Source organism: Mustela nivalis, assembly GCF_964662115.1.
Source record: "Mustela nivalis genome assembly, chromosome: 3".
Taxonomy (NCBI): domain Eukaryota; kingdom Metazoa; phylum Chordata; class Mammalia; order Carnivora; family Mustelidae; genus Mustela; species Mustela nivalis.
The window spans coordinates 87,705,501-87,732,543 of NC_139022.1; the positions used below are offsets into that span (position 1 = coordinate 87,705,501).

The following is a 27,043-nucleotide window of genomic DNA, read 5'->3' on the forward strand; positions in this document are numbered from 1 at the left end:
AAAACATTATCTTGCTGTAGTGCCACCTTTTATAAGCTGTTCCATCTAACCAATATAGAATTAGAAACCTTTTTTTTTAAAGATTTTTATCTATTTATGACAGAGATAGCAAAAGAGGGACAAGCATAGTGAAGCTGGAGAAGGAGAAGCAGGCTCCCCACTGAGGAGGAAGTCCTATCATCAGTCCCAGGATGTTAGGATCAAGACCCCAGCTGAAGGCAGACACTTAAGGACTGAACCACCCACTTAGAAACTTCTAAGTGTTGGCATTCCTAAGATTGAAGAAATGGCTGTGTCTAAAAGTCAGAATTTAAATTAAGGTTTAGGGAGCTGCCTGGGTGGCTCAGTAGATTAAGTGTCAAGGTTAAGCTCGGGTCACGATCTGGGGGGGCTCGAATCAGGCTCCACATCCAGCTCCCTGCTCAGGGGCGAGTTTCTCCCTCTCTCTCTGTCCCCTCTCCCCAACTTGTGTTCTCTCTCTCACATAAATAAAAATAAAATCTTTTTTTTTTTTTTAAGATTTTATTTATTTGACAGAGATCACAAGTAGGCAGAGAGGCAGGCAGAGAGGGAGGGAGGGGGAAGCAGGCTCCCCGCTGAGCAGAGAGCCCAATGGGGGGCTCGATCCCAGGACCCTGAGACCATGACATGAGCCGAAGGCAGAGGCCTTCACCCACCGAGCCACCCAGGCGCCCCAAAAATAAAATATTTAAAAAATAAAAATTAAAAAATAAATTAAGGTTTAGAGATTCAACCTCACTACCTGATGATACAAAATAAAAATGGGCATTTGTTGATAGCTACTCTGTGCCAGGTACTCTGGTAAATGCTTACATACATAATCTCATTTCTCAAAATAATCCTGTCAAGTAGGTTCTAACCCTAATTCTAATTTTATCCCCATTTCACAGAGGAGGGATGGAGGTTGCTTAATTAGGTTGTATTAGGAAGGTGGTCATGAAGACTCCCTGAACTCAGCCCTGCTGGCTCACAGTTCCAGATCTTTACCTACTACACATACTCTGTGTAAAAATTTCCTGTTATACTTAAGTCCTCCTGGACTTATCTAACTTATAATGTGGGGAAATCAGCCATCATTTTGCAAACACTACTTTTGAGAGTACTTCTGTTAAGTAACAAAATTTCTTTAAAATTTTCTGTGGAAAAGTAAAAAAATATATATTGTTGGAGCAACTAAAAAGTGCATATTTTGTGCCCAGTTCACTCACACAGAGAGAACTCTGATATGCCTCTAAATTAGGTATTTTATGCATATTTAAACACAAACAAAAGTCACAAGACAATTAAGTAGGAAGTCTTAAGACTCCAAGTATATGGGCACCTGGCTGGCTCTGTCAGTAGAGCATGCAACATGACCACAGGGTCATGAATTCAAGCCCCACACTGCACACAAAGATTACTAAAAAAGAAAAAAAAAAAATTAACAGCATTCTATGACATCAATGATTTACAATGACTGTTAAGGACAATCAATGTGGATATACAAATGGCAAAAACTAACATAATAATAAATTACACTTTCAATGTTCCTTTTGAGAAAAATCCTATGTGCATAGTGACTTGGGAGTCTTTTGAAATAAAATACCATGGCCTATGGGAGGGTACCATTCTAAAATTTCAATACAAGTATTCTGTCTATGTCAAAATGGATGAGAGGAAAAAATTACATCGCTGACACCTTTAGAGTAACTTCTTGGGGCACCTACGTGGCTCAGTCGGTTAAACATCTGATTCTCGGTTTCAGGGCAGGTCACGAGATTGAGCCCAGTGCCTGAGCTCCTTGATCAGTGTGGAGTCAGCTTGAGATCCTCTCCCTCTTATTCCCACTCTGCCACAACTCCCCCCCACTGTGTGTGCTTTCTCTCTCTCGAATAAATACATAAAAATCTTTATAAAAATAAATAAAAATGGGCTAAAAATCTTAATATTCACCCTACCAAAGAAGACAGAGATGGCAAATAAGTGCATGAAAAGGTGCTCCACATCATATGTTATTAGGGAAATGCAAATTAAAACAATGAGATACCACTGCAAACTATTAGAAGGGCCAAAATCTGGAACACCGACAGCACTAAATGCTACTGAGGAAGCGAAACTCTCATTCAGCACTGGTGGGAACACAAATCTGTTACAGACACTTTGGAAGACAGTTTGGTGGTATTTAAGAAAACTAAACATATTCTTACAACATGATCCAGCAATTGTGCTCCTTGATATTTGCCCAAAGGACCTGGAAACATTTGACCACAGAAAAACATGCACACAGTTTTATTCAGAACTGTTACTACCTGGGAGCAAACAAGATGTCCTTCAGTAGGTGAATGGATAAATAAACTGGTACCTTGAGTAAATGGATTATACTAAGCTAAGAAGAAATGAGCTACCAAGCCATGAAGAGACATGGCATACTGCAAAGTAAAAGGAGACATTCTAAAAAGTCTATGTACATAAATATATACAACAATCCAACTCTATGACATGCTGGAAAAAGCAAAACTATGCATCAGAACTTTCCAGAAGTTGGAAAAGTGAATGAAGAGGCAGAAATACAGATTTTTAGAGCAGTAAAACTGCCCAGTATAATATTCTAATGATGGACACATGTCATCACACATTTGTTCAAAGCAACAGAATGTATGACATCAAGAATGAACCCTAAAAGTTCATGATGGACTAGAGTAAATGTTGAACTCTGGGTAATAATTACAAGTCAGTGTAGGTTCATTAATGGTAACAAATATACCACTCTGATGGGGAATGCTGATAACTGTGCCTATGTGGAAATGGGTCTATGGGTGAATCTCTGGACCTTATGCTCCATTTTACTGTGAACCTAAAACACTGCTCTGAAAAATTAACTCTATTTTTAAAAAGGACAACTAGTCCTGACACTTCTTATGAGAAAAAGGAGTGGCTGTATCTTAACTGGAAAAATTTCTGTCAGTTACATTTGTATTCCAACATGCAATCACTCAGTGTTAAATAATACCTCATTCTAAAGTCATCTCTTTCAATTAGCTGTGAAGTTTTTCTTTGTATTTTTTAAAGCCAACTCGGTCAAGTAAACTGGGACACTACGCGGATCAAAATTTGATGTTTTCTGGGACTATGAGGACTTTTTAATAGCAGACACATGACTGGTCATACTACTGGAAATCTTGAAAACCTCCTAAGCTAAAACCACCTGTATCATATTCTTTGATGTTTTAGTGGTCTCAGTAAAGCATTTGCATAAACTTGCCTCCTGAGGAAACTACCAGCTTCTTAATAGCAAGAACACCTTGTATAAAAGGAATTGCCTTCTCTCAGACATAAATACTTCTCAACTTTCATAATACGAAAATAAACATACCATTTCCTCATCTGATTTCCAGTCCACCAATAAGCAAAACAGAATTGTGATACGTCATTCCTTCATTAGAAACAAAATCCTGAAATAGTCTGCTATCCAGGTAGCAAAATTCCAAATTAGAACAATGATGGATAGAGGGGTATAAAATATATCCATCTGCATCTACTTTACCCTTAAATCAAGTTAGAGTACCAAAAAAATCTATTATTTTGAATTATATTATCTTATCCAACTATATAATCCATCTTCACTGAGCTTTTTATATTTATGCGCTTCTCTTTTTATTAAAAAAAATCATTATTTTAAATAAAAAATTTTAAAAAATCATGAAAAAGAGGCTGAGAGCTATAGAACATGAGCTATTAAATTGTTGTCAAGGGACGCCTGGGTGGCTCAGTTGGTTAAGCCGCTGCCTTCAGCTCAGGTCATGATCCCAGCATCCTGGGATGGAGTCCCACATCGGGCTCCTGGCTCGGTGGGAAGCCTGCTTCTCTCTCTGCCTCTGCCTACCACTCTGTCTGCCTGTGCTCATGCTCTCTCTCTAACAAATAAATAAATAAAATCTTTAAAAAATAATAATAAATTGTTGTCAACAATATTGTCTGTTCATTACTCAACAGCTCTTACATAAGGGAATTCAGATTTTAGAAATCATTTAGAATGGCAAGGAAAATCTTTTGTCTCCTCTGCGGAACTTGTGATACTTTTCTTTATTTAGGGTAATGAGAACCTTGGCTCCCAGGAAGCTTAGCTAAATCTGGTCTAACACAGCAATCATGCTAAATTACTTAAAAACTATTTATTTCCTTATTCATTTCCCTGGATGTGATTTTCCACTTCTATTAACTATAGTATTTACATCCTGTTAAAAGTAACTTCAAATCTTTTATTTAAGAAGAACTATTAAAAAAAAGTCATATTGAACACACAAAGATCTTATTTAAGTAACTCTATCACATTGTAAAAGAATAAAAGAAAAACTAATTTTAAAAAAATTGCCCTTTTATTTATTATCTGAAAAGATCTCCAATCAGTGGTACCTGGCTGGCTCAGCAGGTAAAGCATACATCTCTTGATCTCAGGGCTGTGAGTTCAAGCCCCACACTGACTACAGAGATTACTTAAAATAAAAAAATCTAAAAAGATCACTAAACAAAAAATGCTAGAAAGTGATACAGCAAACTAACTGCTTAAGTAAAGAGACTGAAGGAACAGTGGACCCTGGCAAAAGAATCCCTATTTATCTCAGTTTCTTCATTTACCAAAATAAAGGTAGGGCTTCTTACAGACCAGGAACATAATTAAGAAAGACTTAATTTATTTGTTTATTTATTTGTTAATTTATTTGTTAAGGTTTATTTGTTCCTTGGCCTCTCCCCTGAGCATGACAGTTCTTAGCACAAGGCAGATGCTTAAATGTTGTTAAAGTCTAAAGAGCTCGGAGAGGGGCATCTGGGTTGGTCAGGCGTTTAAGTGACCAACTCTTGATTTCAGCTCATGTCATGATCTCATGGGCTGAGATTCTTTTCCCACCCTCCCTCTCCCTCCCCACCATTCGAGTGTGCACACACACCCACTCTCACAAATAAACAAATAAAATCTTTGAAGAGAAAAAAGAATGAAAAGACAAGTAGTAAAGGGGAGAAAATACATGCCAACCACCCATCGGAGAAAGAATTAGTATTTAGAATACGTAAGTCTCAAAAAACTTAACAGTGAAAAAAAAAACCCTATTAGAAAATGGACAGGGGCGCCTGGGTGGCTCAGTGGGTTAAGCCGCTGCCTTCGGCTCAGGTCATGATCTCAGGGTCCTGGGATCGAGTCCCACATCGGGCTCTCTGCTCAGCAGGGGCCTGCTTCCTTCCCTTCCCCTCTCTCTGCCTGCCTCTCTGCCTACTGTGATCTCTCTCTGTCAAATAAATAAATAAAATCTTTAAAAAAAAAAAAAAAAAAGAAAGAAAGAAAATGGACAAAAGACATGACCAAATATTTCACTGAAGAGAATATACAGATGATAAACAAGCCCATGAAAGACGTTCAGTACCATTAGCCATGAGGGAAATACAAACTAAAAATACGATGAGATACCACTACAAACTTTTTAAAGATTTAATTTACTTATTGGACAGAGAGCACACACAGGGGCAGCAGCAGGCAGACAGAGAGGGAGAAGCAGGCTCCCCACTGAGCAAGGAGCCCCACATGAGACTCCTGATCCCGGAACCCCAGGATCATGACCTGAGCCGAAGGGAGTCATTTAACCAACTGAGCCACCCATGTGCCCTACCACTATGTAACTTTAAGAATGGCTAAAACAGGGGCCCCTGAGTGGCTCCGTCAGTGGGGGCGTCTGCCTTCAGCTCAGGTCATAATCCCAGGGTTCTGGAATTGAGTCCCACATCAGGCTGCCTGCTCGGTGGGGGACCTGCTTTTCCCTTTCCCTCTGTGGCTCCCCCTGCTTGTGCTCTGTCAAATTAATATATAACAAAAAAATATTGGGGCACATGGGTGGCTCAGTGGGTTAAGCCTCTGCCTTCAGCTCAGGTTATGATCTCAGGGTCCTGGGATCGAGCCCCGCAACAGGCTCCCTGCTCAGCGAAGAGCCTGTTTCCCCCTCTCTCTCTGCCTGCCTCTCTGCCTACTTGTGATCTCTGTCAAGTAAATAAATAAAATCTTAGAAAAAAAAAAAGAATGGCTAAAATAAAAAATAGTAAGTAAGAAAGAAATTGTTAACATCACTAAAATGCTGGAGAAGATCTGGAAATATGGATTTGTCACACATTACTGGTGAGAATGCAAAATGCTATGACCACTCTGAAAAATACTCTGACAGTTTCTGATATGACTAAACTATACAATACAGCAATTACACTTAGAATTTACCCTAGAAAAATGAAAATTTATCTGCATTCAAGAACTGTACATAAGAGTTCATAGAGGTTTATTCATAATAGTCAAAAATGAGAAACAACCTTGATGCTCTTCAATGTGAAATGGTTAAACAAAATGTTAGTATGTCCATACTGTGGAATACTACTTAAGTGAATGAACTGTTACTATTATAGCCAAAACTCTGATGAATCTCCAAAAAGTTAGGCTGAATACAAAAGCTCATCCCAAAAGTTACATACTATATGACTCTATTTATACAGTTCTGAGGAGATTATGGGAAGGAGATGAATATAGTAGTAATATAAGGACAACACCAGGGATTCTTGTGATGATGGAACTGTTCTGTACCTTGTGGTCAATTTTAATATTCTAATTGTGACCCTGTACTTTAATTTGCCAAAAGGTTGCCTCAAGGGAAAAATGGACAAAAAGTACCTAAGATTTCACAACAGTATTTTTAAAAACTGCAAGTGAGTCTGTAATTATCTCAAATTAAAGGGTTTAATTCCAGAAAGAAGGCTGAAATGAAACATTTATAAACTGGGGGAGAAGAGAGGGCTAGCACTTTTACTCCTATTATAAAAAGAAAAATTGGGGTGCCTGGGTGGCTCAGTGGGTTAAGCCTCTGCCTTCGGCTCAGGTCATGATCTCAGGGTCCTGGGATCGAGTCCCGCATCAGGCTCTCTGCTTGGCAGGGAGCCTGCTTCCTCTTCTCTCTCTGCCTGCCTCTCTGCCTACTTGTGATTTCTGTCTGTCAAATGAATAAATAAAATCTTTAAAAAAAATAAAAGAAAAAAAAAAAAAGAAAAATTTAGTTAGGCTAACCAAAATATCCACTAACAATTAGTAACAATACAAAACAGTTTATGTATTTAAATTTTAAATTAAATTGCTAAGCACTATAAAAGTTATAAATCCAGGGGTGCCTCGGTTGCTCAGTTAGTTAAATGTCTGCCTTCAGCTCAAGTCAGATCTTGGGGTCCTGGGATTAAACCCTGAGTTGGGCTCCCAGACCAGTGGGGAGTCTGCTTCTCCCTCTCCCTCTGCCCCCTCCCTACCACTCAAGTTCTCTCTCTCTCTCAAATAAATAAAATCTTAAAAATAAAAAAAAATTATAAATCCAAACTAAACCCCCCCCAATAAAACATAGGACAAAAGCTCCAGGACACTGGAGTTTGGCAATGAGTTCCTGACTAAGACATGAAAGGCAGAAACAACAAAAGAAAAATGAGACAGGGACGCCTGGGTGGCTCAGTTGGTTAAGCGGCTGCCTTTGGCTCAGGTCATGATCCCAGTGTCCTGGGATTGAGTCCCACATCAGGCTCCTTGCTTGGCAGGGAGCCTGCTTCTCCCTCTGCCTCTGCCTGCCACTCTGTCTGCCTGTGCTCGCTCTAGCTTCTCTATGACAAATAAATAAAAATTTAAAAAATCTTAAAAAAAAAAAAAAGAAGAAGAAAAATGAGACAAACTGGATTTCATTAAAATTTAAAAATCTGGGGTACCTGGGTGGCTCAGTGGGTTAAACCCTCTGCCTTCAGCTCGGGTCATGATCCCAGGGTTCTGGATTGAGACCCTGCATCAGGCTCTCCTCTCAGCAGGTAACCTGCCTCCCCCATCTCTCTCTGCCTACCTCTCTGCCTACCTGTGATCTTTGTTAAAAAAAAAAACTTAAAAAAAAAATTTTTTTAAGATTTTATTTATTTGACAGACAGAGAGAGAAAGATCACAAGTAGGCAGAGAGGCAGGCAGAGAGAGAGGGGGAAGCAGGCTCCCTGCCAAGCAGAGAACCCGATGCGAGGATCAATCCCAGGACCCTGGGATCACGACGTGAGCCGAAGGCAGAGGGTTTAACCCACTGAGCCACCCAGGCACCCCTTAAAAAAATTTTTTTTTAATTTGTGTATAACAAGCCATTATCCACAGGGTGTAAAAAGAAAAAAAAAAAAGAAAGAAAGAAAAAAGAAAAGCAACCCACAAAATGGGAGAATATATGTGCAAATCATCTATCTGGTAAAGGATTAATAGCCAGAATATAGAGAACTCCTAGATCTCAAGAACAAAACAACCTGATTCAAAAATGAGAAAAGGGCTTGAACACACATTTCTCCAAAGATATAAAATAAGCACATTGAAAGTGCCTGCGGCCAGTAAGCATGTGAAAAGATGTTCAGTATCATCTGTCATTAGGGAAAAGCAAATCAAAAACTACAATGAGAGGGGCAGCTGGCGGCTCAGTTGGTAAAGCATGTTACTCTTGATCACAGGGTTTGAGTCTGAGTCCCACAATGGGTCTAGAGATTACTTAAAAACAAAACATACAACAACAACAAGAACAAACTCCAATGAGATACTACCTCATACCCATTAGGATGGCTACTATCCAAAACAAACAAGCAAAAAAAAACAGAAAGTGTTGCCAAGGATACACTGAAATTTTACCCCTTGTGCACTGTTGATGGGAATGTAAAATAGTACAGCCATTGTGGATAACAATGTAGTAGCTCTGCCAAAATAAATAAATAAAAATAAAAATAAATTATCATATGACCCAGCAATTCCCTTTCTGGGTATATAATCAAAAGATTTAAAAGTGGGGTCTCAGAGAGATACACATTTTTATGGCAGCATTATTTATAAGAACAAAAATGTGGAAACAAACCAAGTGTCCACTGACGGATAAACAGTTAAGAAAAATGTGGTATATACAATAGAATATTCACCTTAAAAAGGAAACTGTGATACATGCTACAACATGGATGAACTTTTTTTTTTTTTTTTTTTTTTTAGATTTTATTTATTTGAGAGAGAGAGAGAGCCTGAGAGGGTAAAGAGTCAGAGGGAGAAGCAGACTCCCTGCTGAGTGAGGAGCCCACTTCGGGGCTCGATCGTAGGGACTACAGGATCATGACCTGAGCCAGACAGTCGCTTAACCAACTGAGCCACACAGGCACCCCAACATGGATGAACTTTGAGAACATCATGGTAAGTAAAATAAGCCAGACACAAAAGGACAAACATTGTACAATTCCATTTTTATAAGGCACTTTAGTCAAACTCATTGAGACAGAAAGTACAATAGTGGTTGCCAGTGGCTGGGAAGAAGAGGGAAGGAAGGGGAGGTTACTGTTTGATGCATATACAGTTGCAATGAGAAGAGTTCTAAAGATAGTGATGATTAATGAACAAAAATGTAGACTTATTATTGACCTGTACACTTAAAAATCATTAGAGCAGTAATCATTTTTACAACAATTTTTACAACAATACAAAAGTAATTTTTACAACAATTCAAAAAAATTTTTAAGTTATAAATCCAAAGAAAAGAAAACTTAAATAACCTGAGGAAGCTTCAGGGGAAAACAGTGGTACTTCAGTTAGACTTGATGGATGATAATGTGTAGAAAGAAGCCACGTAGGAGTTGCAGAACAATCATTAAAAAATTTAACGATGAGAATGCTCCCACTTTCATCTGTAATTGTGCTTATTTCTCAGAATTTCTCAAACAGATCAATATTTAAATTTTATTTTTCCAGAAACTGGACATGAATTACCAAAAGTTTATAATTTCTTTAAAAATCAGCTTCCAGGGGCTCCTGGGTGGCTCAGTGGGTTGAGCCTCTGCCTTTGGCTCGGGTCATGATTTCAGAGTCCTGGGATGGAATTCCACATGGGGCTTTCTGCTCGCCTGGGACCCTGCTTCCCATCCCCACCCCCATCCCCCACCCCCGCCTGCTTCTCTGCCTACTTATGCTCTCTGTGTCAAATGAATACATAAATAAATCTCTAAAAAAATTAAAAAAATAAAAATCAGCTTCCAAATATTCAATACAGGTAGCTTTACATTCTGCATTGCATTATTCCTACATACATGCCAGTAAAAGTAATTTGATCTTCTCAAGTAATGCAGAGCATTATAAAAGAGAATTCTTAGAATATTCCCAGTTCTTCCCTCTCATTCTATATAATGTTGCTATCATTAATTTCACTTATCCATAAATTGTCAACAATGAATAAGCTGCTGCTATCATTAGCAACAGTGGTGGACACAAGTCCTTACACATTAGTCAAAACCCACAGAACGAGGGCAGCTGGGTAGCTCAGTCCATTAAGCCTTTGCCTTCAGCTCAGGTCAAGATCCCCGGCTCCTGGGATTGAGTCCCACATCAGGCTTCCTGCTCTGCAGAGTCTGCTTCTCCCTCTCCCTCTTTCTCTGCCCTGCTCCTGCTCTTGCTTTATGTCAAATAAAAAAATAAAATTAAAAAAATAATAATAATAAACAAAACCACCCACAGAATATACATCACAAAGAGTAAACCCTTATGTAAACTGAGTTAATAATGTTAACAACAAGGGTGCCTGGGTGGCTCAGTTGGTTAAGCCGCTGCCTTTGGCTCAGGTCATGACCCCAAGGTCCTGGTATCAAGCCCCACATCGGCTCTCTGCTCAGCAGGGAGCCTGCTTCTCCCCTTCCCTCTCTCTGCCTGCCTCTCTGCCTACTTGTGATCTCTGTCTGTCAAATAAATAAACAAAATCTTAAAAAAAAAAAAAGTTAACAATATTGGTTCACCAATTGCAACAAATGTACCGGGCAGTTAAAGGGGAAATACTAATGGAGTAGGTGGCAACTTCATACTTCCTTCTCAATTTTTCTGAAAATCTGAAACTACTCAAAAGGTAGTCTGTTTCTTTAAAATTTGAGATTACAGGGACTAGCTCAGTCAGTTGGGCCTCTGCCTTTAGCTCGGGTCATGATCTGGTGGTATTGGGATCCAGACCCCTGTCAGGCTCCCTGATCAGTGGCTTCTCCCACCCGCTCTGTTACTCTGTTGGCTTGTGTTCCCTCAATCTCTCTCTCTGAAAAAAATAAATAAAATCTTAAAAAAAATTTTTTTTGAGATTACCAATTACATACTGCTTCAGGATAAATCTTTCCATAGATCCTCTTGGCTCAAATATGGATGTCATTTTTATTTTTTGTAAAATAAGCTGTATTCCAGTTATTTCTAAATTTTAAAATGATCATCTATGACAAACTGGCATCTGCCAAGGTTTCATAATTTGCATGAGCTTAGAACTTGTTTATTCATCCAAGGTTTATTCATCCAAGGTTTCATTCATCCAAGGTTTCATTATTTGCATGAGCCTAGAACTTGTTTTTCTACAATACCTATTAAAAATATTCAGAAAATATTGCTATTTTAGCTTCCAGTTAAGTATGGTTCTGAAGGGGAAGAAAAGTATAGTTCTGGGGAATCTAATGCACAGCACTGTGATAGATTTTATTGTTAATACAGTGTTACATACTTGACAATTGTTAAGAAAAAAATGTGCTGAGAAGAAAGTGTCAGCTAACACACTGGAGGCAATCAACACACTGTACACCATAAACTTACACAATATTTTATGTCAATGGTATTTCAATAAAGCCGGGAGGGGTGAAAATTAAAAAAGCAAAAAATAAACATCTGGCACAAAAAAACAGTGCTATTCTATTTTTTTTTAAGATTTTATTTATTTGTCAGAGAGACAGTGCACATGCACACAAGCAGGGGGAGCAGCAGATAAAGGGAGAAGCAGGCTCTCTGCTCATGGGACTCCATCCCAGGACCCTGGGGTCATGACCTGAGCCAGAGGCGGACACTTAAGCAACTGAGCCACCAAGGCATCCCAAACAGTGCTATTCTAAAGAAAAATGCATACTTCAAAAAATACCTAGGAAAGCTAATTTCAGTACATCTGAAATTAATGATGTACTATATGTTAGCTAACTGAATTTAAAAAAAAAATCAATACGGTCAGGAAAACTGCATTTATTTTTCAAACCTCATTTACATCACTAACAAACTAAATTACCTCTAGGATTTCACTTCCCCATCTAGGCCAATAGTTTTCTTTTCTGCTAATTAAAAAAAAAAAAGATAGGGGGTTATCTAGAATAGACTATTTTCTAAGTTAGTCATTTTCAGAGATAAATCCCATTAAATATGAGGAAAATATAAGCATTCTGGGGAACATATCTTTCACTCACACCCAAATTACGTATTAATTATATTACAGGGAAGAATAAGGTTAATAAGCCAGTGAAACATATCAACTGACAAAAACATTTTTTATGTGTATAAACTACCTAAGTAGAGAATTTACTATTATAATCAAAGGACCAAAATAACTGCCATTTAATGGTATCCATAATTATTACTATGCATCATACTAAGTACTAAGCAATTCAAGGAAAATGTTTATAATCAGAATTATTTTTTTTCTTGTTAAGAAACAAGAGGGTTCATGAAGCCAGTCAAGTATTACTTGAAAATACCCTCAAGAGGCAATTAAGGGGCAGAACTACAGTAAAAGACACCAACTTCTATCAACCCAAGGATTTTTTTTTTTTTTTTTTTTTTTAACCCAAGGATTTTTATTTCTCTAACAAGTCGCACTCAGTTTAGCAAATTACATTTGGTCCTTTCCATTCCCACAGCCAAACAATGCTAAAGAAAGCAAATACAGTCTGATTAAATGGAAGGTCCTGGGCAGCAATAAAAATTACCTATTCCACTAATGAAGACTAAATTAATCACATTGCTACCCTAACAGTAGCCGATGGTCTCAAACAATGTAAGGCAAGTAAGGGAAGAATTCTGCAGTTAATAAAGAACAAACTAACAGTTACACCAGAAGGGAGGTTAGGGTAGGGCAGATGGGTGAAACAGGTGATGGGGATTCAGGAATACACTTGTTATGATGAGCACAGGGTGATGTACGGAAGTGTTGAGTCTCCATATTGTATACCTAAAACTAACAGTGCACTGTATATTAACCAACTGCAATTTTTAAAAAAACTTCAAAAAATTTTTGTAGTTAAAAAGATGGGTTAAATGTTAGAATATATTATTTAATATATTTATTATTCAATTAAAAATAAATAGTACTTTGACAAGTGTAATAAATTATATACCTAGATCTAAGTACATGACTAAAAATCTATTAGCAATTTTTTCAAGTATTCAGAATACAGTAGGTGATACATATGAACAATCTCCTTCCTCTATTTTATACCCAGATAAGAATACAATTAATGAAATTCATTCACAACAGCAATAGCTCTCACCCTCCTTCTATTAACTTTGTGGAAATAAACACAGCAAAAAATATACGCATTTCTTTATAATTACAAGAAATATGCATACTAGGGGCACCTGGGTGGCTCAGTGGAGTAAGTGTCTGCCTTCAGCTCAGGTCATGATCCCAGGGCCCCTGGGATCAAATCCCGAATCAGGCTCTTTGCTTCTCCCTCTCCCCTTACTTGTGCTATGTCAAATAAATAAAACAAATTTTTTTAAATGCATACCAGGGGGGAGCCTGGGTGGCTCAGTGGGTTAAGCTGCTGCCTTCGGCTCAGGTCATGATCTCAGAGTCCTGGGATCGAGCCCTGTGTTGGGCACTCTGCTCAGTGAGGAGCCTGCTTCCTCCCCTCTCTCTGCCAGCCTCTCTGCCTGCTTGTAATCTCTGTCTGTCAAATAAATAAATAAAATCTTTAAAAAAAAAAAAATGCATACTAGGGCACCTGGGTGGCTCAGTGGGTTAAGCCTCTGCCTTCGGCTCAGATCATCATTTCAGGGTCCTGGGATCCAGCCCCGTATTGGGCTCTCTGCTCAGCAGGGAGCCTGCTTCCCTTCCTCTTTCTCTCTGCTTGCCTCTCTGCCTACTTGTGATCTCCTTCTGTCAAATAAATAAATAAAATCTTAAAATAGAATAAAATAAAATAAAATAAATTAAAAGTACATACTAATAAGAAATATGGATTTGACAACAAGAAAATCATAAACACACTGGAAGGCATATAACTATTAAATAAATGGAAAGCTCACCTTCCTATAAAGACATATGGTATATTAGATTATACTTCCTAAGTAATCTATGAACTCAAAGCACTCTCAATCAAGAACCATACTTGATCTTAGCCAAAAGGCCAAGAAGCAATTCTCCATCAACACAGCAAGAAGCATTTAGAACTTACAATGACTCAAGTCGATCTGGAAAAAAAAAATTTTTTTTAAGATATTATTTATTTATTTGACAGACAGAGATCACAAGTAGGCAAGCTGGAGGGGGTGGGGAAGCAGGCTCCCTGCCAAGCAGAGAGCCTGATGCGGGGCTCGATCCCAGGACCCTGAGATCATGACCTGAGACGAAGACAGAGTCTTTAACCCACTGAGCCACCCAGGCGCCCCTGGAAAATTCTTTTTAAAGCAGACTGATAGTGGTGCCTGGGTGGCTCAGTTGTCTAAGCAACTGATTCTTGATTTTGGCTCAGGTCATTATCTTAGGATGGTTAGGTCAAGCCCCAGGTCAGGCTCCATGTTCAGCATCATGTCTGCTGGGGTTTCTCTCTCTCTCTGCCTCGGCCCTTCATGCATATGCATGCAAGCTCTCTCTCCCAAATAAAAAAAATAAATCTTTAAAAACAAAAATAAGGTGATAAGACAAAACTTTTTTTTTTTTAGATTTGATTTATTTATTTGACACAGAGAGAGACACACACACACACACACACACACACACTGCAAGAGAGGGAACACAAATAGGGGCAGTGGGAGAGGGAGAAGCAGGCTTTCTGGCAAGCAGGGATCCCGGGCAAGCTCCATCCCATGACTCTGGGATCATGACCTGAGCCAAAGGCAGACACCTAACAATTGAGCCATCCGGGCACCCCGATAATCCAAAACTTTCAGGTATTAAGCATACTGTAATGAAGGAAAAAAAAATCAAGAAAATATAGTATTACCATAACAAAAACAAAAATCTTGACATTAATTAAGTATATTTGGGAATATACTATTGATAAAGATAGAATTTTACAGGTAAAAAGATTTACCCAACAAATGGTAATATTATCCTAATATCTTAAGAATATCTTAAGAATAAATCCAGATGATTGTTTCACTACTTAAACTTAGGTTATTATATTTATAATCTTAGCACAAATCCTTTTCAAGAATATCATTAAACTCATAAATGCATAAATATGATTAATCTGACTACATAAAAAAAATTTTTTTTAAGATTTTATTTATTTATTTGACAGAGAGAGATCACAAGCAGGCAGAGAGGCAGGCAGAGAGAGAGGGTAGGGAAGCAGGCTCCCTGCTGAGCTGGAAGCCTGATGCAGGACTTGATCCCAGGACCCTGAGATCATGACCTGAGCTGAAGGCAGCGGCTTAACCCACTAAGCCACACAGGTGCCTCACTATATCAAAATTTAAACTTCTATATAACCCAATAGCATATAAGCAATAAACCAATTAAATCCATGTGAAACACAAAAGGCATACAAAAATGTCATATTCTTAAAAGAATTCTTACAATGAACTTGCCAACGTCAGTTAGTACGCAACAGATTTAAATCTAGGCACTCTGACTCCAAAGCTTATGTCCTTACCTATTATACTTTACTCCCTGTCTCAGATTTGCACAACTATTTCAAGATAGCTAATATCCAATTTGTTCAAGAATGCACTTAGAAAGGTATGCTTACATATTATTTGTGAAAGTGTAAATTGATACAATATCTTCAGAGGGAATTTGCTTCTATCAAGCAACTAGAATTACATACATAGCAAATAAACTTTGGGTATTTATCTGGCAGAAAAAAAGCAAATAAAAGTGCAAACATTTATGTGCAAAAAAATAGAGAATAAACATATATTCTGTACAGTACTGTATGTATAACAACCATAAGGCTTATTAACACATATACATACCTACTAGATCTCTAAATATGTAATTGATATATATATATATATAATTGAAACATATCTCCCATTTATATTTAAAAATACTTAGACATGTATATACATGAACAGTGAAATGATGGAACACACACTGAAGTATTCATAAAAATACACAACACACTAATACCCAGAATATCTGGGAGATGCGATTATGGAAAAATTTTTTGCTATATATTTCTGTATTGAATATTTATAATCAGAAAAAAAAATGTAATTGTTTTAGCCCTTTGCCTACCAAAGCCTGTCACTGCTTGTACCTTATCTAGCCTTTCTAACCTACTCTAAAATAACTTGGTCTACGGATACCTAAAAGAAAGAACTGATAAAAGTAGTACTGACTTCAGTAACTAAGGTCAGGAAGAAGACTCCCAGGGTTTCTGGCTTGGGGATCATTTTCACAAGAGCAGACAAGACACTAGGTTGATATCAAGTGTCTCTAAGAAATCAAAGTTTATCTACTATTCACAGTCTCTGTTACTCTTCAGTTAGTCCCAGGATAATGAACAAAATCTTTTGAAATCCCCAAAGATTAACAGGGCACCCAAAGAATCCATTTGCTGCTTCCAGGATCCTTATCTTTTCCTAGAAGACTGAAAGCAAATCTTAATTCTAATCACAAAAAGAAATGCCAGTATACTACTACTACTTCTTCTCTCTCTCTCTCTCTCTCTCTTTTTTTTTTTTAAGATTGTATTTATTTGACAGAGAGAACACAAACAGGCAGAGCAGCAGACAGAGGGAGAAGGAGAAGCAGGCTCCCCACTGAGCAGGGAGCCCAATGTGGGGCTTGAATCTGGGACCCTGGGATCATGACCTGAGCTGAAGGCAGATGCTTAACTGACTGAGCCGCCCAGATGCCATGCCCGTACACTTCTTAAATCACTTCAAAATCTCTAAGGATGGGGGAGTTAAACCAATTCTTTCCAAGGCTAAGTAAAAGCCTTGGCAGGGAGATCATAGGTTTCTTACATTTACACCTAATACAAATGAAACCACTTCATCCCTGCCCCACCATCCAATCCAGACTCTAGATTTAGTCTAAGGTTTGAAATTCCAAGGACACCGTTATCAGAAAGATCAATATGTATGCCAAACTTTGGAGTCTTACAAACAATATAACCTCAATGCAGAAAGCATAGTTATATCAAAATTACTGCACTCAACTAAAATTGAGCTTCAACATTACCTCCATAAGGATGCAGCCAATGTAGACAATAAGAATATGATTCTTTCCATCCACCTTTCACACAGTAACGTGTGATTACCAAGGAATGAAATATTTCACCTAAATATATTGTACCAAACATTACACTTTAGAATTGTATCCCTTTAGAAATACTTTGAAAATTAATTTGACTACAGGGGCTTGTCTTCTGTCTGAAAATGTCTGTCTGAAAACATGTTATCACATCTCCCTCACCAAAAAAAAAAAAAAAAGTATAGAAACAAAACTAGTTCTCACTATCAGAAATAAATTACAACTATGGAAAGGGACAACATGAGAATGAACCCTGTGGTACTGAATTAAAATGAAATGTATCTCTGAGAAACCATCCTATATTTACTGAAATATATTCATAAATGTGAATGTATATGTGTGTGCATACAAAAATATCCCCTAGCTTAATGCACTTAAGGCGGCCTGGGAGCAACAATACCCCAAGAAGCAACAAAGACAAGAAGTGCCCAGATCTTGGCTTCTAAGTACCATTTTCCACTAAAACTTACCAGAGCAAGTTTAATGGTAACTCTAGAACACCATATTGTGCTGGATACAAGAAGGAAGAACTGTATCAAAAAGAAAGAAGAAATTATGCCAGCTAGAAGGGGTTCTCACTACCCAAATCCAGAACATCTGAGTAACAAAACAAATGATAATAGATTATAACCCAGTGAATGTAATAGTTTATGGTGATGTGAATAAATGAGTAAGTTAAAAATAAAGAAGGAGTGCCTAAGTTAAAGCCTCTGACTTCAGCTCAGGTCATAATCCCAGGGTCCTAGGAAGGAGCCCCACCTCGGGCTCTCTGCCAGGCAGGGAGTCTACATACTCCTCTCTCTCTGCCTGCCTCTCTGCCTACTTGTGATCTCTGTCAAATAAATAAATAAAATCTTTTAAAAAAATAATAAAGAAAGAAGAAAATGTTTACATAGTTCCAAAGTATCTACCCCCCAAATATTTATTAATTGCAAGTAAGGAAAGTATACCTTGACATAGGAGGTATCTGGTAGTTACAACCATAATCGCATAATCAATGACTCTCATCAATAATGGGACAACTGAAATTGCCTATGACCTGATAAGACACAATGAGAAGAATGCAACATCACTTCCATGATAACCCTTCCAAAGACCTAATAATAAAAATCTAAATCTAATCGCAAAATCTAATCAAAGATCTAATCATGACAACATCACAGAAATAGAATTAAGGGATATTCTACAAAATAACTAGATCTACAATCTTGAAAAGAGTCAAGTCCTTGAAAGTAAACACAGAAACTGTTCCAGATTAAAAGAGACTAAAGACATGACAACTAAATGTAATATAAGATTGTCATGTGGGTCTTTTTGCTCTAACAGACGTGGGGACACTGGTAAGATTTAGATGTGGGAAATGTAGTCTTTGTTAACTTCCTAATTTTGACAGTTATAAAGTCATTACACAGGATAATGTCCCTCTTTGTAGGTAATAAAAAAGTATTTGGGGGTAATGGAGCATCGATCAGGTGGGCAACATACTCTCATATATGTCAGGGACAAGAAAGGTTTTTGTTACTATGCTTTCAACTTTTCTGTATATTTGTCATTATTCTAAACTTTTAAACATGAAAGAAATATTACCGAAAAATCTGTAGCAGTTACCAGAGAAGAGTTTATCTACAGATAACAACACAGAATGGAATTTGTTGAGAATCTGAAGTGAAAGGGGGGAAGGGAAGGGATGACAACAAACCACAACACATCTGAGGAACCAAATACAAAACAAAGTGGGATCTCCAAAAAGAATAAGTTTTCTTTGCAAGGAGGACTGCGAAGTGTGTCCTGGGCAGTTACCCAGGTAATAAAACCATAGAACAGCTGCATGGTTAAGGCCTCTAGCAGGCACGCTATACTATGGGATTTCTGGCACTTGGGCAGTATAACTGTGAAAATGGGAATATTACCCCCTGAGGGACAGGAAACACCTGTAAGAGGACAAACTACCACATACCCTAAAGGAGAAAGCCATTAGCTAACTAACTAACTATACCAAAGCCAGAATAACAGGGATTCACATGGGCTGGGAGAATACCATGAAATGACCAATACCATACAATCTGGATCATAATACAAAGCAATAACCATAATGAACAATTAAACATGAGAAAAAACTAGAAGCATGATGGATATACCAAGTACAGTAAGATCAAATCTCCTATACTGCTAATAGAGGAAACAGAAGACAATGTAAAAGTTTTATCTCAGAGACTCAACAGGTTACAAGTAAATAAAAAATACAACTAAAAATTAAAAATCAACTCCTATGGGATGCCTGGGTGGCTCAGTTGGTGAAGCATTCGACTTTTGATTTCAGCTCAGGTCATGATCTCAGGAATATGAGATCAAGCGCCGCATCCTGGCTCTACACTGAAAACGGAACCTGCTTAAGATTCTCTCCCCCCCGGGTGCCTGGGTGGCTCAGTGGGTTAAGCCTCTGCCTTCAGCTCAGGTCATGATCTCAGGGTCCTGGGATTGAGCCCCACATCGGGCTCTCTGCTCAGCAGGGAGCCTGTTTCCCCCTCTCTCTGCCTGCCTCTCTGCCTACTTGTGATCTGTCAAATAAATAAATGAAATCTTAAAAAAAAAAAAATTCTCTCTCCCTCTTCCTCTGTACCTACGCCCTGCCACCACACACGTGCTCTCCATCCCTCTCTCTAAAAAAATCTACTCCCATGAAAAATCAAGAGTTCCCAGAAACTCTATCCTTCCCACTAAATAAAGTAACTGAAAATAAGTGAAGGCTAAATTGGTGAACTAAAATAAAATGTCAAGCCTCAGGATTCTTTCAGAATGTAATGCTAGAAGACACACACACACATACATACACCACACACAGGAGCACAAATCAAAGGAAATAATGAAAGCTCCATAAATCTCAACATTCATCTAAGTTTTCAAAGTGCAGAGTGCACTCCTTGGGCCTTAGAAGTCCTTAGACACTTGGAAAGATTCTTTAAGATCAAAACTATTTTCACAATTATACTGAAACATCATGTGTCCTCTCCTATTACATTAACAGGTATGCAGCAAAAATCCAGTGGGTAAAATTGCTAGCACCTTAGTGCAAAACCACTGGAATCAAGCTATATGAACACCACTGCATATTCCCAGATATCTTCTTTTTTCCTTGAAGCTTTTATTTAAGTTCCAGGTAGTTAACATACAGAGCAATATTAGTTTCAGGTGCAGAATTCAGTGATTTATCACAAGTGCCCTCCTTAATACCCATAACCTGTTGAAGCCATCCCCTGCCCACCTTCCCTCCAGTAACCATCAATTTGTTCTCTACAGTTAATTCCCAGATTTCTTTTTAAATGCCACATTCACTTAATATCTTTAATAAAGCAGTATAAAATAGTTTTATTAAATTTCCACTCTTTAATACATGTCTTTTTAACATTTTATGTGAAAGAATGGCAATGCTGAGGAAAAATACTTGTGTATTTACTTCAAATTATAAGCTAAATTAGCTTTTTTCTCATGAAACACCACTCTGACCTAAAAGAACAGATGACAAACTATGCTTGTAGACTTAGGAATCTGGCAGACATTTTCTCAAAAATAAACCAAGTATGCCTGCAACTGCAAGGGAAAAACACTAACAGAATTTGTTACCAATGATTAATATTCAAACTTCCAAGTGAAAATTCAGAAATGTTTACCTGTTACCCTGATTTTGACAACTTCACAATATTAAAAACTTTTTTGTTTTCTACTACCTAATGAAACACATCAAATTCTCGAAAATGTAAATATAACTCAATGAACCAGTATTTCTCCAACAACCATTATGGGATGTCACGAAATTATGCACAGGTAAAAGATTCAAAGTGCAAGACAAACCAATGGATTTTCAGGTAACAAGAATAAAAAATTCCCTGATACAGTGTCACATCTGACACTGCAGCTATCCTCTGAATTTTGGTGTGGGAACATTTCTTAATGAAATGTGGCTCATTCAGTTAAGTGTCTCATTCAGTTAAGTGTCTGCCTTCAGTTCAGGTCATGATCCCAGAGTTTTAGGATGGATTCCCATATTGAGCTCCTTGCTCAGTGGGGAGTCTCCTCCCTCTGCCTCTGCTGCTGCTCCCCCTGCCTGCGTGCTCTCTCTCTGACAAATAAATAAAATCTTTATAAAAAAAATTTTTTTTGGTGTGGTATCAAGGAATATCATCCACAATTATAAAAAAAAATATTGAAAATACTCCTTCCTTTTCCAATCACTTCTCTGTATAATCCTGGATTTTCTTCATATAATTCAAACAGAACAACTTACTACAGACTGAATATAAAAGTAGATGTGAGAACCAAGCTGTTTCTATTTACCCAGACATAGGAGACTTGCAGAAATATTTGACAATGTCCCTCATTCTGCTACCATTTGTTTTGAAAAATTGTTCTTGTTGTTTTATTACATCAATGTCATGATAACATACTATGATTTATGTTATTTATTCGAGAGAGAATGTGCACGCATGCACATTCACATGCACATGCACAAGAGGGGTACAGAGGGAGAGGGAGAAGCAGGGGCTCCCCACTGAGCAGGAGCCAGAAGCTCCATCACAGGACCCTAGGATCACACCCTGAGACGCAAGCAGATGCCTAACCAACTGAGCCACCCAAGCACCCCAGATTTATGGTTTTTTAAACAAATTAATTGATATTTAGGAATTTCTAATATGGGAAATAAAGTAAATATAACCCACATAAAACAAAGCTTTATGGGACTTCTTAGTAATTTTAAGAGTATAAAGGGATCCTAAGACCAAAAAATTTGGAATAGTTGCCTTAGGTCTACTACTATTACTTATAATTATATTGTGCTATAATAGAGTGAATTCTCTGGGTGCCTGGGTGGCTCAGTGGGTTAAGCCTCTGACTTCAGCTCAGGTCATGATCTCACGGTCCTGGGATCGAGTCCTTCATCAGGGTCTCTGCTCAGCGAAGAGCCTGCTTCCCTCTTTCTCTCTCTGCCTACTTGTGATCTCTCTCTCTGTGTCAAATAAATAAATAAACTCTTTTTAAAAAAAATTTTTTTAAATAGAGTGAATTCTCCTAAGGACAAATGAACTGTATAAGGCACACTGTCCTAAAGCAAGTTGTCAAAGACTATTCTGTTTCCTAAGTTATTCAGTCTTCTTTCCATTTTCCTGTTCCCTCTGAGGAACTTAAGGATGTTGCCATAGCCCTTTCTCACCCATTCTAATAAAGCAACAAGCCAGGAAAACACTCACTATGTACAAAAGTAAATGGGCTCTGAATAAGGATGGCCATAGAACTAATGCCCCCAGATGTTATTACACCCATTTTGATTACTTTTTAAAATTATTTCCAAGGGGCACTTGGGTGGCTCAGAGGGTTAAAGCCTCTGCCTTCGGCTCAGGTCATGATCCCAGGGTTCTGGGATCGAGCCCCACATCAGGGTCTCTGCTCAGCGGAGAGCCTGCTTCCCTCTTTCTCTCTCTGCCTGCCTCTCTGCCTACTTGTGACCTCTCTCTGTCGAATAAACAAATAAAATTAAAAAAAAATTATTTCCTACTTTTTCTACTATATTCTATATACCTAAAATCATAGGTATTCTTCAGATAAAGTCTTCTTTTATTAACTTCATTTTTAGATAATCTTTTCTACTGTCTTACATACTACCATTTATAAAGCCTGGCAAGGCCTTCATCCAATGGTACCTGAAACAAAAATTCCAGTGACAAAAATAAAGTAAGTGACAGAATTCCACCGTGCGTATTTTATAAAAACAAACAAAGGAAGGGAATTTCAAAATTTTAGGGACACTGAGAGAAAAGACATCTAACCTGAGGGATAGGACAGAAAAGAAAGGGACAAATGGAGAAGAAAAATAGAGATATAAGCTTGTGCGTGTGTGCGTGTTAAGATTTTATTCATTTATTTATTTATTTAACAGGGAGATAGAGAACATAAGTAGGCAGAGCGGCAGGCAGAGGTAGAGGGAGAAGCGGGCTCTCTGCTGAGCAGGAAGCCGGATGTGGGACTTGATCCCAGGATCATGACCTGGGCCTAAGGCAGCTGCTTAATGACTGAGCCACCCAGGCGCCCAAGCTTATATGTTTTAAAAAGCCAAAAGCATAATGAAACAAAAAGGTAGAGGGGTTTACAGTGTCTTAATAAAGGAGTACATAACAACATGATCTTAACAGAGGTAATTCTGTGGATATTAAAAAAAAAAAAATTCAGGAAACATAAATTTAAAAATCTATTATGAGTATCTGGTTATAATACTGGCATGTAAACTGAGTGGTAATGCAAAAGTGATATTTACAATTAAATGGGGCAAATAAATTTTTTCTATTCATGTTGTGAATAGTTTTTTTAGGTGATGAGCACGGACTCCTGAAGTTTAGAAAAGAGGGAAAGAGCAACACATAATCAGAAATAGCTGAACATGGAGAAAATAGAGGAAGCAAATGAAGCAAACTACAAAAAATAGGAAGCTAAAGAAATGAGAAGACAGGGACTCCTGGGTGGCTCAGTTGGTTAAGCAGCTGCCTTCGGCTCAGGTCATGATCCCAGTGTTCTGGGATCGAGTCCCACACTGGGCTCCTTGCTCAGCAGGGAGCCTGCTTCTCCCTCTGCCTCTGTCTGCCGTTCTGTCTACCTGTGCTCCCTCTCTCCCTCTCTCTCTCTCTCTCTCTGATAAATAAATAAAATCTTAAAAAAAAAAAAAAAAAGAAATGAGAAGACAAAGCATAATAATAGCTAGATTCCTATTTTACAATTAGGAAACCTAAGACAGAGGAGAAAACTAAAGGTAAATCTGAAAAATGGGTGCAGTATGGTTCAAGAGTTAGTTATGAGAGGCACCAAGGAAGAAACAAAAAAGTATCTAGTCAAAGAAAACTTGGAGGCAGAAGTGCTGAATTCTTTCCTTACAAAATTCAGAAGTATGTACTGTAAAGTATAATTCACGTATTCGTTTCTATGGCAAGAGCAAACAGCCTGCATGCAAAAACTGAAAAATCTATTTTGCACAAGTACAATTTATGTTGTCAAGAAAGGAAAAGATAAAGACCTCTTTAGAATTTACAACACAGGTGTTCTTACCACGCCCCCCCCCCAAGCATCTAATAGGGAAATAGGCAAAGGAAAGAGTCAAAACAAAAATGCAAGCAACAAAGTGTTTAAATAGAATCTAGCTAAGCAGCACTCAAAAAAGAGAATTACTTTGCTATCCAGCATCATTAAAATTCTGCATAAACCCAAATACTTTATGAACACTGCCATAATCTATTCCTAGCCAAAACAGCTTTAAGTCTAAATTATGTTATCTATAAACAATTATTTAAAATAAATGCTGAAAGATGCACCTAATTTTCTGAAATTTTTAAGTGTTTCTTAAAGTAAGGTATTGTTTACTACCAAGAGTTCAATATCAGCATCTCTAAAAGAAGTGAATTTAGAGATTTACCAATGATATACATAAAATGTCTGTAACTATAGCTACTACTTCATTAAGAAATAACATGCAATAAAAAGCTGGTTTCCATATTTGAACCACTGTAAGCTTTTCAGACATGAGAAGTTTGCAAAAGCTTGATCTGAACAAGTGAACTTTATAATGTAATATTTGAATTAATTAGTTGAAGGATTAAGTTTATCACTACTGAAAACTCCTAAGTACTTTCCATAAATACCGCCACTAAATACGTACTTTGTGCAGTGTAAACAAAAGGTTTAGAAGTACTCCAGATTTACCAATTTAATCTAAGAAAACCCATACAAGACTAAGAAGTATAGAAAAAGAATACTAAGAAGAATATCCAAAATGTAAAGCCACTTGAATATTTCAACTGTTTACCATCTTTCTGTAACCTCTTTTCAAACCGTACAGTCACATTTTAAACAAGGCTTGAAAATATGTATAGTTTGACAATAGTATAAAGCCTGAAATTAATTACGTTAATTCAGTACTGAAGTAACAGAATTCTAAGTAAAACACAAAGTGAATTTTGTCTTGATGGTACAAAAGGAATCCAAGGTTCTACAAGGGTGAACATTTCACATTTTTAAAGTGTGCTCTCTGCATCTAAACATACTACTGATGCTCAAAATAAAAAAAAAAAAAAAAAATCAAGAACTTTATCTAAAAACGGATTTAAGCAGTCACTTTCAAGTGCTGCAATACTTCTCACTTGTAAAATTTACTAATGCAGAGAAACATCTTCACAGAGTGATAATTTTCTACAAAAGACTTGCTCTATTAAGGCTCTGTTGCTCTGAGGCCAAGTAGAAGCCATATAAGGAAACTGAAGTTCAATGCCATTTATTTTGTTCTGCTCCTTCGGATGCCCAAGAATAACCTCTTTCGTTGCTTAATATTATGTCCCAAATCATAAAGTAGATCACTTATAGACTTTTAAATTCCTTCATAAAGCTATTCTGACTTAACAGGAATGACTTGATGGTTCACCACCTTACCAACACAAATAAATAAATGATAAATTTTTAAAGACGACCTCTGAGGGGAAAAAAATCAATACAATATATAATAATAGTTAAGAGACTCCCATTTTGGAAATGTACTTAACATAATAAACAAGCTGTGAAATAATTTGGTCCTGCTCTTCAAAAGCTATTTCTTCTTTCAACTAAAGAATGTCAACTATTTTTCATGGAGTAGCATGAGCAAACTAAATATTAATTTACAGTTAAAATATACCTATCAACAGGATGCCATACTCATTTAATATTTATTCCAAAGCACGGTATTATGTTTCACCTCCTTTACCACAGTATAAGGGGGAAAAAAAAAAAGACATACTAAAACACCAACCAGGGGAGCCTGGGTGGCTCACTGGGTTAAGCCTCTGCCTTCAGCTCAGGTCAAGATCTCTGGGATCGAGCCCCAAATCCGACACTCTGCTCTGCGGAAGCCTGCTTCCCCCTCTCTCTGCCTGCTTCTCTGCCTACTTGTGATCTCTCTGTCAAATAAATAAATAAATAAATAAAATCTTTTAAAAATAATAATAAATAAAACACCAACCAAAAAGCCGTTTGTGTTTGTTGTGAACAAACTAGTTTTTTCTTTAAGGACTACCAATTGGTTCAGAAGTGTTTACAGCTCTGACCGGTGGAATGTCTCCCATGTTTCACTAATTTTCTGCCACCAGGGTAGGCACCTATCACTTACTAGACAGAACCAGCCAAAACATTTGTACCAATACAAAAATGTAAATAAAGTACTAAAGTAAAAGAACTGATGTTTATTATAATCAATAAGACCTCCATAAAAATCGTTTTAAGCGTTTTACTTTCCTTTATATATTCTGTTCTTAACTACAGAGGAGTCCTAAGAGATCAGACTACTTACGGGTGTATTTGTTTTTTAATTACAACTCTTTACCCATAATACTTTCTCCTTCTCCTTCCTAGGTCACTTACAAGAAAAATTAAGCAGATACTTTCTTCCTTTCGATTAACCAAACAAGTATCATTGAGATTGTAAACGTCCGAAAAGGAGCCAGCTACTGAAGAAATACATCTCCCACCTTAAAAAAAAAAAAAAAAAAAAAAAAAAGACTAAGTATGGCAAAGTTTGTTTATAAAATACGACCAAATACGTTTCTAAGGGCTGCAACTAAAAATAAAACAAAACCTCTATATACAATTAACGCAAAAGTCAAGTAATCGGCAACAGTATAAACAAATGTGGCAGCCATCTCAACAACAGTAAATCCCTCGCTGCA

At 37.5% G+C, this 27,043-nt stretch overlaps 1 protein-coding gene across 29 annotated transcripts in view; it reads right to left on the reverse strand.

The window, feature by feature from the left end:
* The window catches only part of ERBIN (erbb2 interacting protein), a 128,129-nt gene that overhangs the window by 99,679 nt on the left and 1,407 nt on the right, over nt 1–27,043 (reverse strand). For 7 of the 29 annotated variants that reach the window (XM_082723041.1, XM_082723029.1, XM_082723038.1 and 4 more), the window contains exon 2: nt 26,739–26,845. The exons of 16 other annotated variants lie outside the window; for them this stretch is intronic. The gene's annotated coding sequence lies outside the window, so the exon portion shown is untranslated. Of the gene's footprint in view, nt 1–26,130; nt 26,279–26,738; nt 26,846–27,043 lie in introns of all 29 variants that reach the window. 6 more of the 29 variants (XM_082723034.1, XM_082723039.1, XM_082723032.1 and 3 more) reach the window with 1 other exon arrangement.